Genomic DNA, 12,158 nt, shown 5'->3' with positions numbered 1-12,158 from the left:
CTTAATGTAATTGCATAGAAGTCATGACAAGATGAGTTGGAAGTCAATGAAACCGTTTACATGACCCTAAGAACTGGGAGTGATCAGGTATTTGTAAAAACCCGCGTTTAGATGTTTCAGTCCATTATTGGATTTCTTTCGGAGTACATATGTACATACAGTCATGGAAAAACTTAGTAGACCACCCTTGTTTTGTACACGAGTGGTGATTGTGAAGAAAAGACACCCAACTACTGGCAAGATCCACCTTCATAGTGTGGACCTCATCTGTCAGGTAACACCTACAGTCTCTTCAAAGGCCCTTTTGATTGAGTGATGAGCCCCGGGTTTTAATAAACAGTCAACTTTTGTTACCTTTTACTGACAGTAGAGGGTGTTAGGGTAAGGACACGAGAAGGTTTACATACAGAAGGGCAGAGGTCTGAAACATGCAGCCTGGGGGCCAAATCCAGCCCACCAGAGGGTCCAGTCTGGCCCCTGAGATGAATTTGTGAAATGCAAAAATGATACTGAAGATATTGATCATTTTAGTCCAGGTTCCACATACAGGCCCATTTAATCTCCAGTTGGTCAGATCAGTAAAATACTATCATAATAACCTAGAAATACTCACAACTCTAAATAGTTCTCTTTGTAAATGTAAACATTTTCATATCATTTTACTGTATTTACACTAAAACAAACTATCATTTCACAGAAATGCAAAAAACCTGAACAAATATGAACATTTTGAAATGTCTGAAGTTTGTTTACCGACATTCTGCCTGTTATTAATTGTTTTGTGTATTTGTAGATCCACTGTGATCTGTAAGATAAAATGTACATGTGTAAATGATAAACTGAGACATTATTGTTAAAATTGCACTTAGTTATCTAAGAAATTTCAGTTTGTTCATGTTATTCACATTGTTTTAAAGGATAGTGGCTACATGTAAACATTTATTGCATAATTTTATTTTTTTCGCTCTTAAACATAGAGGAAAGTTTGGAGATGACATTTTTTTCTGTATTGTGTCATTACTTTTACTAGTCCGGCCCACTTCAGATCAAATTTGACTTAATGTGGCCCCTAAACTAAAAGGAGTTTAACACCCTTGCAGTAGGGGGTGTTTGGGTAAGGACATGAGAAAGTTAAAGTTTTACAAATAGTCACAACCTGACACAGTCACATTTGTTGCTTCTTGTTTTACATACAGCAGGGGGGACATGAGACAAAGAAATTAAAATTCCATTACACTAACAAAGCAGGTCCGCTCACTGTTCATGCAGAGGTGGACCTTACAGACCTTGGAGACCACATTGGACCTGGTTTTTGATGACTCACTCGTCGCTTTTCCATTGACCCTCAAATTGCGCGACTGTAACAATTTCACCAAAACCATCATTTTTCGTTAAAAAGTTTTTGCGCTGGCAAGAGGTGGTTTTTCCGATGTAGCACAAATGGTATATCACGCAAAACTGCAATGGAAAGATCTTTTTCCACAATTAGTCACATGAATTAAAAAAAAAAAAAGGATGTTGATAGATGTTACAACAAGCGAAAAAGACGAGTTTTAAAAGAAACATGTTGTGGTATGTGTGGACGCACCAGGAAACCAAATCATTTTTTAATTTAGTACAGGATAGAGGGGTAATATATAATAATAATAATAAATATATCTGTAAATCAACACGATATTTACGTTCGTAACCATGTTGATGGCATGACCTCTCATGTCATCTTGTGATAATTAATAAACAAATCATCGCATTTGTGACTTAATGGAAAAACCGACATTACGCACTTCTGTTTTTTCGATATTTAGTAAATATCTGTTAAGTTTTGTGCAGATGTCCAATGGAAAAGGCCGATAAAGGGTTAATCTAATTTCTCATCAGATTATGCCCATTTATATCCACACTAATACTCCGATCATTATCTGATTTCTTGAGTTATCAGATTATTCAAGTGACCATATATACAGTATTATCTGATTATGATAAATCAGATTAACACACATGGGTTTGTCCCCAATACTCTGTTTTCATGCATGTATACCTGTTTTTCTGAATTATTTCATTCTTTTACAGCTGCACATGTGTAAAAACAATCATAGAAAACAGAAGACAGTAATAGAAGTTTGATTCTACCATCACTACTTATGTGTGTACTCTGAAAGAAATCCGATAATGGACTGAAACATCTACCAGGGTTTTCTGATAATTGCATTTCTGAACGCATTATTCCAATTACGTGATTTTTATGGTCATGTAAACAGGCTCATGATCACTTGAATAATCTGATAACCTCCGAAATTGGATAATAATCAGAGTTTAGATTTAGTGTTTGAGTTAATTGAGTTACCTGATGTACTTTTTGGTTCCTATACGTCCCAGATGAGGTCATATTTATGGGATAAAACCTCCTCGTGAGAGCGCGGACAAAGCTTCTCGAACGCTAACAAAGACTGATTTTAAAACGTAAAAGTCCAACCGACACACAAAGAGCGTCTCTGTTGGAGGAGTGGGACTTTCCAGACTCCTCTGCCCTGGTGACTCGGTCATGGGAACAGTTGTACGATCCACAAAAGAAGGCCAACGATAACAGGCGGCCGCTCAGATGGCTGCGCAACACAAATACGACATGATTCTCAGGTTGTCAGCTTGTAGAATAAATAGAAATAAATATAAATGGGTATACACTGTAACTGCAGAAACAGTACTGCAGGTCACAAAATCATCCCCACAAACTACAGAATAAAGATTGATTCAACATATTTCTTTTGGGTTATCTACTGTTAAGTCCAGACAGACACTAATGATCCTTGTAGATCAGGGAAGTCAGGCGCCACAAACAGGACAATATGATCTCAACCGGGCCAGAACAGTGAAATAATAAAAGTGAAAAAGTAAAATTGCATCATGAAAATGTTTACATGTACAGACTATCCTTTAAAGGACTGATATTTTGATTTTTTAAAAATGGAATTCTGCATTTTCAAACATTTCCCTGTGGTCTGTATAAACTGTAAATGCTCTGCTTGGGTCTGAATTCTTCATTAATTCAACTCCACAGGTCCATCTTCAACCCTATTTCTGAGTAATGACACCAGAAAGGTGGTTTTGAGCGCTGGCCCTTTAAATGCAAATGAGCCACTTAACGCCCCGCCCCCTCCAGGTTGTTGACTGCTGCTCCGTCCCGTTCAATGAACAACTGAACATTTTAGGTAATCGGCTCAAAGTTTGGACATATTTTCAGTTTTTACTACAACTGCTGCTGCTGAGAAACAATTATGTCGTACTCGGAGAAATGCTCGTCAGAAGTCTCGACCTTTATATGTGCAAATGTCGTGACGTAGCTTGTTATAGATGTAACAAATTTAGCAGGAATTAAAACTGGTTGTAGAAATCCACTCGAATTTGGACAAAATTAACCCTTTGATGCATGAATTATGAGAACCTAAGTCAATATTTTTTTTCCCCGAATGTTTTTATTCCCCTTTAGACATGAAAAAAAAAAATTTAATTGAAATTTTTTTTTTTTTAACTTTTATTGAAGAAAAAAAAATAAAACAAAACAAAACAATGTACAGAGTAACAACGTTTGTCCAGAGATTGGGCCCAAGATTACAATATAAAGTATGTGGTTACAATGAAGAAAAGGAGAGAGAGAAAAAAAAAAAAAATCCAGGCTTAAATATCCATTCCAACAAGACTGAATACTTGTCTCCATCTTCTTTCAAAGGTCGGAGTCTTCAGCTGTAGCTGTGCTGTTAACTGTTCCATTAGACCAGGGGTGTCAAACTCATTTTAGTTCAGGGGCCACATTCAGCTAAATTTGATCTGCAGTGGGCCGAACCAGTAAAATAATAACATAATAATATATAAATAATGTCAACTCCAAAGTTTTCTCTGTGTTTTAGAGTGAAAAAAGTCAAATTAAACAATGAAAATGTTTACATCTACAAACGATCCTTTCAAACAATGTGAATAACATGAACAAACTGAAAAAATAACTGTAATTTTAACAATATTCTGCCTCAGTTTATCATTTCCACATGTTCATTATAACTTACAGATCACTACAAATACACATGAAGTGTATCAGGCAGATGTTCAAATTGTATTTACTTTTCTTAAGACATTTCAGGTTGTTCATATTTGTTCAGGTTATTCACATTTTTTGTGAAATTATACTTTGTTTTAACGTAAATACATGAAAATATTTACATTTATAAAGAGAGAAATTTGGATTTGTGAGTATTTCTCAGTTATTATGATAGTATTTTACTGGTTTGACCCACTTGAGATTGAATTGGTCTGAACATGGAACCTGAACTAAAAGGATTGTTAATATCTTAGTGTAATTTTTACATTTCACAAATTCATCCCAAGGGCCGGACTGGACCCTTTGGTGGGCCGGATTTGGCCCCTGGGCCGCATGTTTGACACCTGTGCATTAGACAAACTTGTTTAATTTTTTGTATCCATTGTCCATTTGTAGGTGATTCAGGTTTCAGCCATAACATTGTTATCATTTTTCTCGCAGTCATCAGAAGTAGATGTAGTATGAATTTTTGGTCGTGGGACAGACCATCAGGGAATATGTCCAGTAAAAATAATAATGGGTCCACAGAGAGGTTCACTTTAAGTAAACTATCCAATATGCTTTTTACATTAGTCCAAAAGTGTTTCACAATGGGGCACTCCCAAAATATGTGTCTGATCACTGACAAGACCACAGTTTCGCCAACATTTGTTCCCAACACCACTTTTAGGAAATTTTTTTTAATGAACCTATTTTTTTATGGAGTTACAAAAATGTCAACTCAGCTGGACACTATGTTTTTAATTTCTGGAGCGAAGAACATGCATTTAAAACACAATATCAGAAAGTGATATACTGTGTGAAAACTATGAAATAAAAACATTTTTAATGCAGCTAATCTGATGTTTTCTCACATTTTAACGTACTCTAATACTAGTTATTACTCACTTCATGGAGATAATATGCAAAAAAAAAAAAAAACACCCCTGTTTGTGTAAGAAAATTGTTAAATACAGTCTAATAACAACCAGCAAGTTACAGTAATGGTATGAATGGCAGTGTATGGGATGATGCATAAGCGTCCACAGTGTTGGCTGATATGGAACTAAAACAACAAAATCCATGAATATAAAAGAGAGTAGCTTTGAATAGCAGTCCACTGTAGTGACCACTATGCATGAAAGGGTTAATATGAAGATAGCTTTGCAGCAACCGGAGGGTTCAAATTCAAGCTTTAGGAACTATTAGGGTCCAAATACACAAATAAATGAACCACAGACTAATAAAAGCGGGTTTTAGCAAAATATGACCCCTTTAAAAAATGTGAATAACACAAACAACCATTAACAACTTGAAATTTCTTACGAAAAATAAGGACAATTTTAACAATATCATATCTCAGGTTCTTGAATTTGATGTTGAACAATCATATGCCTCATCTTTTATTATTTACACGTGTATTACAATGCACGGAGCACAGTGGATTTACAAATACACAAAACATTTAGTAACAGGCAGAATATTGTTAAAATTACATTAATTTTTCTTTAAAAACTAAAGGTTGTTGGTATTTTTTGTGAAAGGATAGTTTGTAAATGTAAATGGTTTGGTGTAATTTCACTTTTTTTAAACAAAAACTAGGAGTTATTATTTATAGGTTATTATGATAGTATTTTACTGGTCTGACCCACTTCAGATCATATTAGTCTGTATTTAGAACCTGAACTAAACTGATTAATATCGTCAGTGTAATTTTTACATTTTACAAATTCATCCCACGGGCCGGATTGGACCCTTTAGTGGCTGGTTTTGGGCCACGGGCCGTATATTTGACACCCCTGATGTAGAGCAGTTATCAGAGTTAAGTCAATATCAGTAAAACGGACAGTACAGATGAGAGAAAACCTTATTACAACTAAAGTGGATTTTTAGCTGAATCTGTCCTGCTGAGTTTTCTTCATATTCCATGTATCTGGGTGATCATATTGTGCACTGTTTGCACTTCGTGTTATAAAAGCTCATATTTTTCACAACTTGTATCAGGTCAGAATTGTCAGATCAATGACAGTGGATGGAGACACTTGGTTTATGATCAGTAAATGATATCTTTGATGGAAAAGTCACTTTTTGTTCAGTTTTCTCTGTGTCTGATATAATAACCATCAACTTTAATCTGAACTTTAATGAACATCTACATAATCAGTGAATTAAAAATAGGAAAATATATGATTAACACAGAAAAATGCAAAATACAGAGAATAATATCATGATTAATCACCAGAAAGAATGGAGAAAAGTGTCATAGACGTAGTCCTGGGTCTTTATGGGTTAAAACCACTTATAAAACATGAAGACAACATATACATTATTCAAGGTTTTTTTTGCTTAATTCAAGCAAAAAAAAAAAATCTGTCAATGGAACAAGTGAAAATTATCTTGGGAAGATTTCTTGAAATAAGATTTTCAAGACCTATTGTCTAAAAATAAATTCTTATATCTCACTGGAAAGTTACTCTTTTGGTGATTATGTCTTATTTTAAGTGTGATGAGATATTTGGACTAGAAATGAAAAAAATACACTTGGTAAGATGTAGATTTTTTTTCCAGTGTAGGCCTAGGGTTGAAAGCATAGGTGTTAAATATGCGGCCCGGGGGCCAAAACCAGCCCACCGAAGACTCCGATCTGGCCCATGGGATGAATTTGTGAAATGCAAAAGAAATTAACAATCAAGGATGTTACAATCATTTTAGATCAATTTAATTTAAAGTGGATCAGACCAGTAAAATACTATCATAACAAACTATAAATAATGAAAACCACACATTTTTTCTGTTTTAGTGTAAAAGAAAATGTAAAATTGCACAAATGTTTCCATTTACAGACTAGCCTTTTACAAAAAAATGTGAATAACCTGAACAAATATGAACAACCTCACATGTCTTAAGAGAAGTATATGGAATTGTACCAATATTCTGCCTGTTACTAAACGTTTTGTGTATTTGTAAATCCACTGTGAATCTGTATGTATGTATGTATAAATGATAAACTAAGGTGTAATATTGTGAAAATTGCACTTATTTTTCTGAAGAATTTTCAGGTTCATGTTATGTTCAAGTACAGTCCGTACATGTGCACATTTTCATGATGGAATTTTACTTTTTTCACTCAAAAACATACAAAAATCTCTGGAGTTGACATGATCAGTTCTTACACTGGAAAAAATCAAAATCTTACCAAGTGTGTTTTTCTCATTTCTAGTCCAAATATCTCATCACACTTAAAATAAGACATAATCACCTAAAGCAGGGGTGTCAAACTCATTTTAGTTCAGGGGCCACATTAAGCCCAAATTGATCTCAAGTGGGCCGGACCAGTAAAACAATAGCATAATAACTTGTAAATAATGACGACTCCAAATTTTTCTTTGTTTAGTGCGATTAAAATTAAATTATGAAATTATGTACATTTACAAACTATTCAGACAAAAATGATGTGAATTACCTGAAAAAACTGAGATTTCTTGAGAAAAATAAGCGCAATTTTAACAATATTACACCTCAACTTATCATTTATACATGCATATTATGGATTGGATCTACATAGGCGCAAAATATTTAATAACAGGCAGTATAATGTTAAAAGTTTACTTACAAAAATTTCAGGTTTTTCACATTTTATTGTTAAAGGATAGTTTAACGTTAATATTTTCATAATTTAAAAAGTTTTTATGCTAGAACTTAGAGAAAAATATAAAGTTGTCATTATTTATAGGGATAATGTGATATTATATTTTTCACAATAAACTAAGAAAATTTGGAGTCATTATTTATAGGTTATTATGCTATTATTTTAGTTGAGATCACATTGTCCTGTGTGTGGAACCCGAACTAAAACGAGCTCGACATTCTTGATTATTATCTGAAGTGTGATTTTTGCAAATTCATCCCGTGAGCCGGACTGGAACCTTTGGGGGGCCAGTTTTGGTCCTTGGGCCACATGTTTGACACCCCTGACCTAAAGAGTAACTTTTCAGTGAGATATAAGAACTTATTTTTAGACAATAGGTCTGGAAAATCTTTATTTCAAGAAATCTTAGCAAGATAATTTTCAGTTGTTCCGTTGGCAGATTTTATGTTTGAATTAAGCAAAACAAATCTTGAATTAAGTGAAAAAAAAAAAATCTTGAATTAAGCAAAACAAATCTTGAATTGAGCAAAACAAATCTTGAATTAAGTGAAAAAAAAAAAATCTTGAATTAAGCAAAACAAATCCTGAATTGAGCAAAACAAATCTTGAATTAAGTGAAAAAAAAATCTTGAATTAAGCAAAACAAATCTTGAATTAAGTGAAAAAAAAATCTTGAATTAAGCAAAACAAATCTTGAATTGAGCAAAACAAATCTTGAATTAAGCAAAAACAAATCTTGAATTAAGCAAAACAAATCTGGAATTAAGCAAAACAAATCTTGAATTAAGCAAAAAAAATCTTGAATTAAGCAAAACAAATCTTGAATTAAGCAAATCAAATCTTGAATTCAGCAAAAAAAAATTGAATTAAGCAAAACAAATCTTGAATTAAGCGAAAAAAAATCTTGAATTAAGCGAAAAAAAAATCTTGAATTAAGCAAAAAAAAATCTTGAATTGAGCAAAACAAATCTTGAATTAAGCAAAACAAATCTTGAATTAAGCAAAAACAAATCTTGAATTAAGCAAATCAAATCTTGAATTAAGCAAAACAAATCTTGAATTAAGCGAAAAAAAATCTTGAATTAAGCAAAACAAATCTTGAATTAAGCAAATCAAATCTTGAATTCAGCAAAAAAAAATTTGAATTAAGCAAAACAAATCTTGAATTAAGCTAATCAAATCTTGAATTCAGCAAAAAAAAAAATTGAATTAAGCAAAACAAATCTTGAATTAAGCGAAAAAAAATCTTGAATTAAGCGAAAAGAAAATCTTGAATAAAGCAAAAGAAAATCTTGAATTAAGCGAAAAAAATCTTGAATTAAGCAAAAAAATCTTGAATTGAGCAAAACAAATCTTGAATTAAGTGGAAAAAAAAAATCTTGAATTAAGCAAAACAAATCCTGAATTGAGCAAAACAAATCTTGAATTAAGTGAAAAAAAAATCTTGAATTAATCAAAACAAATCTTGAATTAAGCAAAACAAATCTTGAATTAAGTGAAAAAAAAATCTTGAATTAAGCAAAACAAATCTTGAATTGAGCAAAACAAATCTTGAATTAAGCAAAAACAAATCTTGAATTAAGCAAAACAAATCTGGAATTAAGGAAAACAAATCTTGAATTAAGCAAAAAAAATCTTGAATTAAGCAAAAAAAATCTTGAATTAAGCAAATCAAATCTTGAATTCAGCAAAAAAAAATTGAATTAAGCAAAACAAATCTTGAATTAAGCGAAAAAAAATCTTGAATTAAGCGAAAAAAAATCTTGAATAAAGCAAAAAAATCTTGAATTAAGCGGAAAAAAAATCTTGAATTAAGCGGAAAAAAAATCTTGAATTAAGCGAAAAAAAAATCTTGAATTGAGCAAAACAAATCTTGAATTAAGCAAAAACAAATCTTGAATTAAGCAAATCAAATCTTGAATTAAGCAAATCAAATCTTGAATTAAGCAAAACAAATCTTGAATTAAGCGAAAAAAAATCTTGAATTAAGCAAAACAAATCTTGAATTAAGCAAATCAAATCTTGAATTCAGCAAAAAAAAAATTGAATTAAGCAAAACAAATCTTGAATTAAGCGAAAAAAAATCTTGAATTAAGCAAAAAAAATCTTGAATTAAGCAAAACAAATCTGCCAATGGAGCAAGTGAAAATTATCTTGATAAGATTTCTTACAATAAGATTTTCAAGATCTATGAGATATTTTGGCTAAAAATGAGAAAAATACACTTGGTAAGATTTAGAGTTTGTGATTTAGTGTATTCTGTTATTTATATTATTTTACTGGTCTGGCCCACTTTCTATCATTTTAGGCTGCATGTTTATGAGTTTTAGACCCCTGGTTTAAAGCGTTCCAGTTCCAGTGTCCACAGATATTCACAGACAAACTGTCCCCAGTGTCTGTAGCTGCAGCGTCCATGCAGACGGCTCTAATGGGAAGAAATAGACACTTGTTTCTGCGGTTCTTTCCTTTTTTCAGTCCGAGTGCCGCTGACGTGACAGGCAGAGACGTCTGGGGGGTAGATGATGTCATTTATTGATAAGCTGACGGCCCATCCGCTAACACAAGGCCCATGTCACTGCTGTATTTTATTTATTTATTTATTTTATTTATTTTTTCCCTTAGATTTATCCACCCATTTACCGTCACTGCTCGCAGCCTTATCAAACAAACGGTGATGTAAAAAAGACATGAAAAAACAGAGTACAGATCTGATTTGGTTCGATTGGAAACAGAGCGTTTTCGGTGCAATGAGTCATCATGCGCGACCCACTTCCTTTTGATCTGTCGCACAGAAATGATACAAATTGCATTTTGTCCCTGTGAAATACAATAAGTGCTCGGTGTGATGGAGAACATATTCATTTATTAGCATGGAGCTTTAAGCCAAGGGCTCCCATTCTTATCTGACGGGACTCATCGGCTTCTTTTTCTTTTTTTTTTTTTTTTGATAAAATCCAAAAAAGGGAAAAAAGCAACGGCGGTGGCGGCGGTGGCGGCAGTGGCGGCGATCCTTCTGCGTCTCTGACTCTAAGTGGTCTGATTTACAGACTCACTGATTCCATGGAGATTGACACAGAAAATAAGATTGAAGAGACACAAAATATGTATTTTAGCTGAAATATATGGACATGAACTGATCAAACTTTGTCTAATCTTATTGAACTTTACCCTAAAGTTTGTCATTCATCACTGTAATATAATATAATGTCAAATAATGTTAATACTAAAACATAAGTATGTGTATAGAAAGATTTTCTTGCCAAAATGTAACTTTATTACAACATCCTCATTTACAATTTAAAAAAAACAACTTTATTTATGAATTTTAGCGTTTTACATATCGCACAGACAAAATACCTAGAACTAACAATAAAGTGCTTATAGAGTCCAAAAATAAACATAAACTCAAATATCACGCAAAGTAAAAAACACACAAATATAAACATAGTTTTTCTTCTTCCTACACAAATGGCTACTGAATATTTGTTATTCTAAGTGATTGTGTTTCTTTTGTTACTCAGTTTATAGACCTTTACTTTATGAACTAGAACAACTTAATAATTTATTTATTTTTTTTTATAGATGTACATTTTTTTCATAAATATACTGAGCAGATTAATAAATGTATGTGTACAAGAGGATTTTCTGGTCTAAACCTAACTTTATTATCTTTATTTACATTTAGTTTTAATTCTTCCTACATAAATTACTACTGAACATTTTGTTATTATTACAAGTAATGGTGTTTTTTCTGTTGTTCAGTGTATAGACCAGTGCTTTATGAAGTAGTAGAACTTAGTAATTTATAATTTTTTAATTAGATGCACTGAGTAGGCAAATAAATGTACATGTATAAGATGATTTTCTGGTAAAAATGTAACTTTATTATGTTTATTTACATTTATTTTTTATTCTTCCTATATAAATTACTACTGAATACTTGTTATTATTACAAGTAATTGCATTTTTTGTTGTTCAGAGTATAGACCGGTGCTTTATGAAGTAGTGCAACTTAGTAATTTATTTTTTTATAGATGTTTTGGGTAGATAAATTAATGTATGTGTGTAAGAGGATTTTCAAGACAAAACGTAACTTTATTATCTTTATTTACATTTATTTTTTAGTCTTCTTATAAATTGCTACCTAATATTTATTATTACAAGTCATTGCATTTTTTTGTTGTTCAGAGTATAGACCAGTGCTTTATGAAGTAGTACAACTTAGTAATTTATGCATTTTTTTTTTATATATGTACTTTTTTTTCCATAGATGTACTTTTTTTTTTTAATAAATGTACTAAGCAGACAGAAAAATGTATGTGCATAAGAGGGTTTTCTGATCGAAATATAACTTTATTACCTTTATTTACATTTATTTTTTATTGTTCCTACATAAATTACTACTGAACATTTGTTATTATTACAAGTAACTGTGTTTTTTCT

This window comes from Sphaeramia orbicularis, chromosome 2, assembly GCF_902148855.1.
Source record: "Sphaeramia orbicularis chromosome 2, fSphaOr1.1, whole genome shotgun sequence".
Lineage (NCBI taxonomy): Eukaryota > Metazoa > Chordata > Actinopteri > Kurtiformes > Apogonidae > Sphaeramia > Sphaeramia orbicularis.
This window is presented reverse-complemented; position numbering follows the sequence as displayed.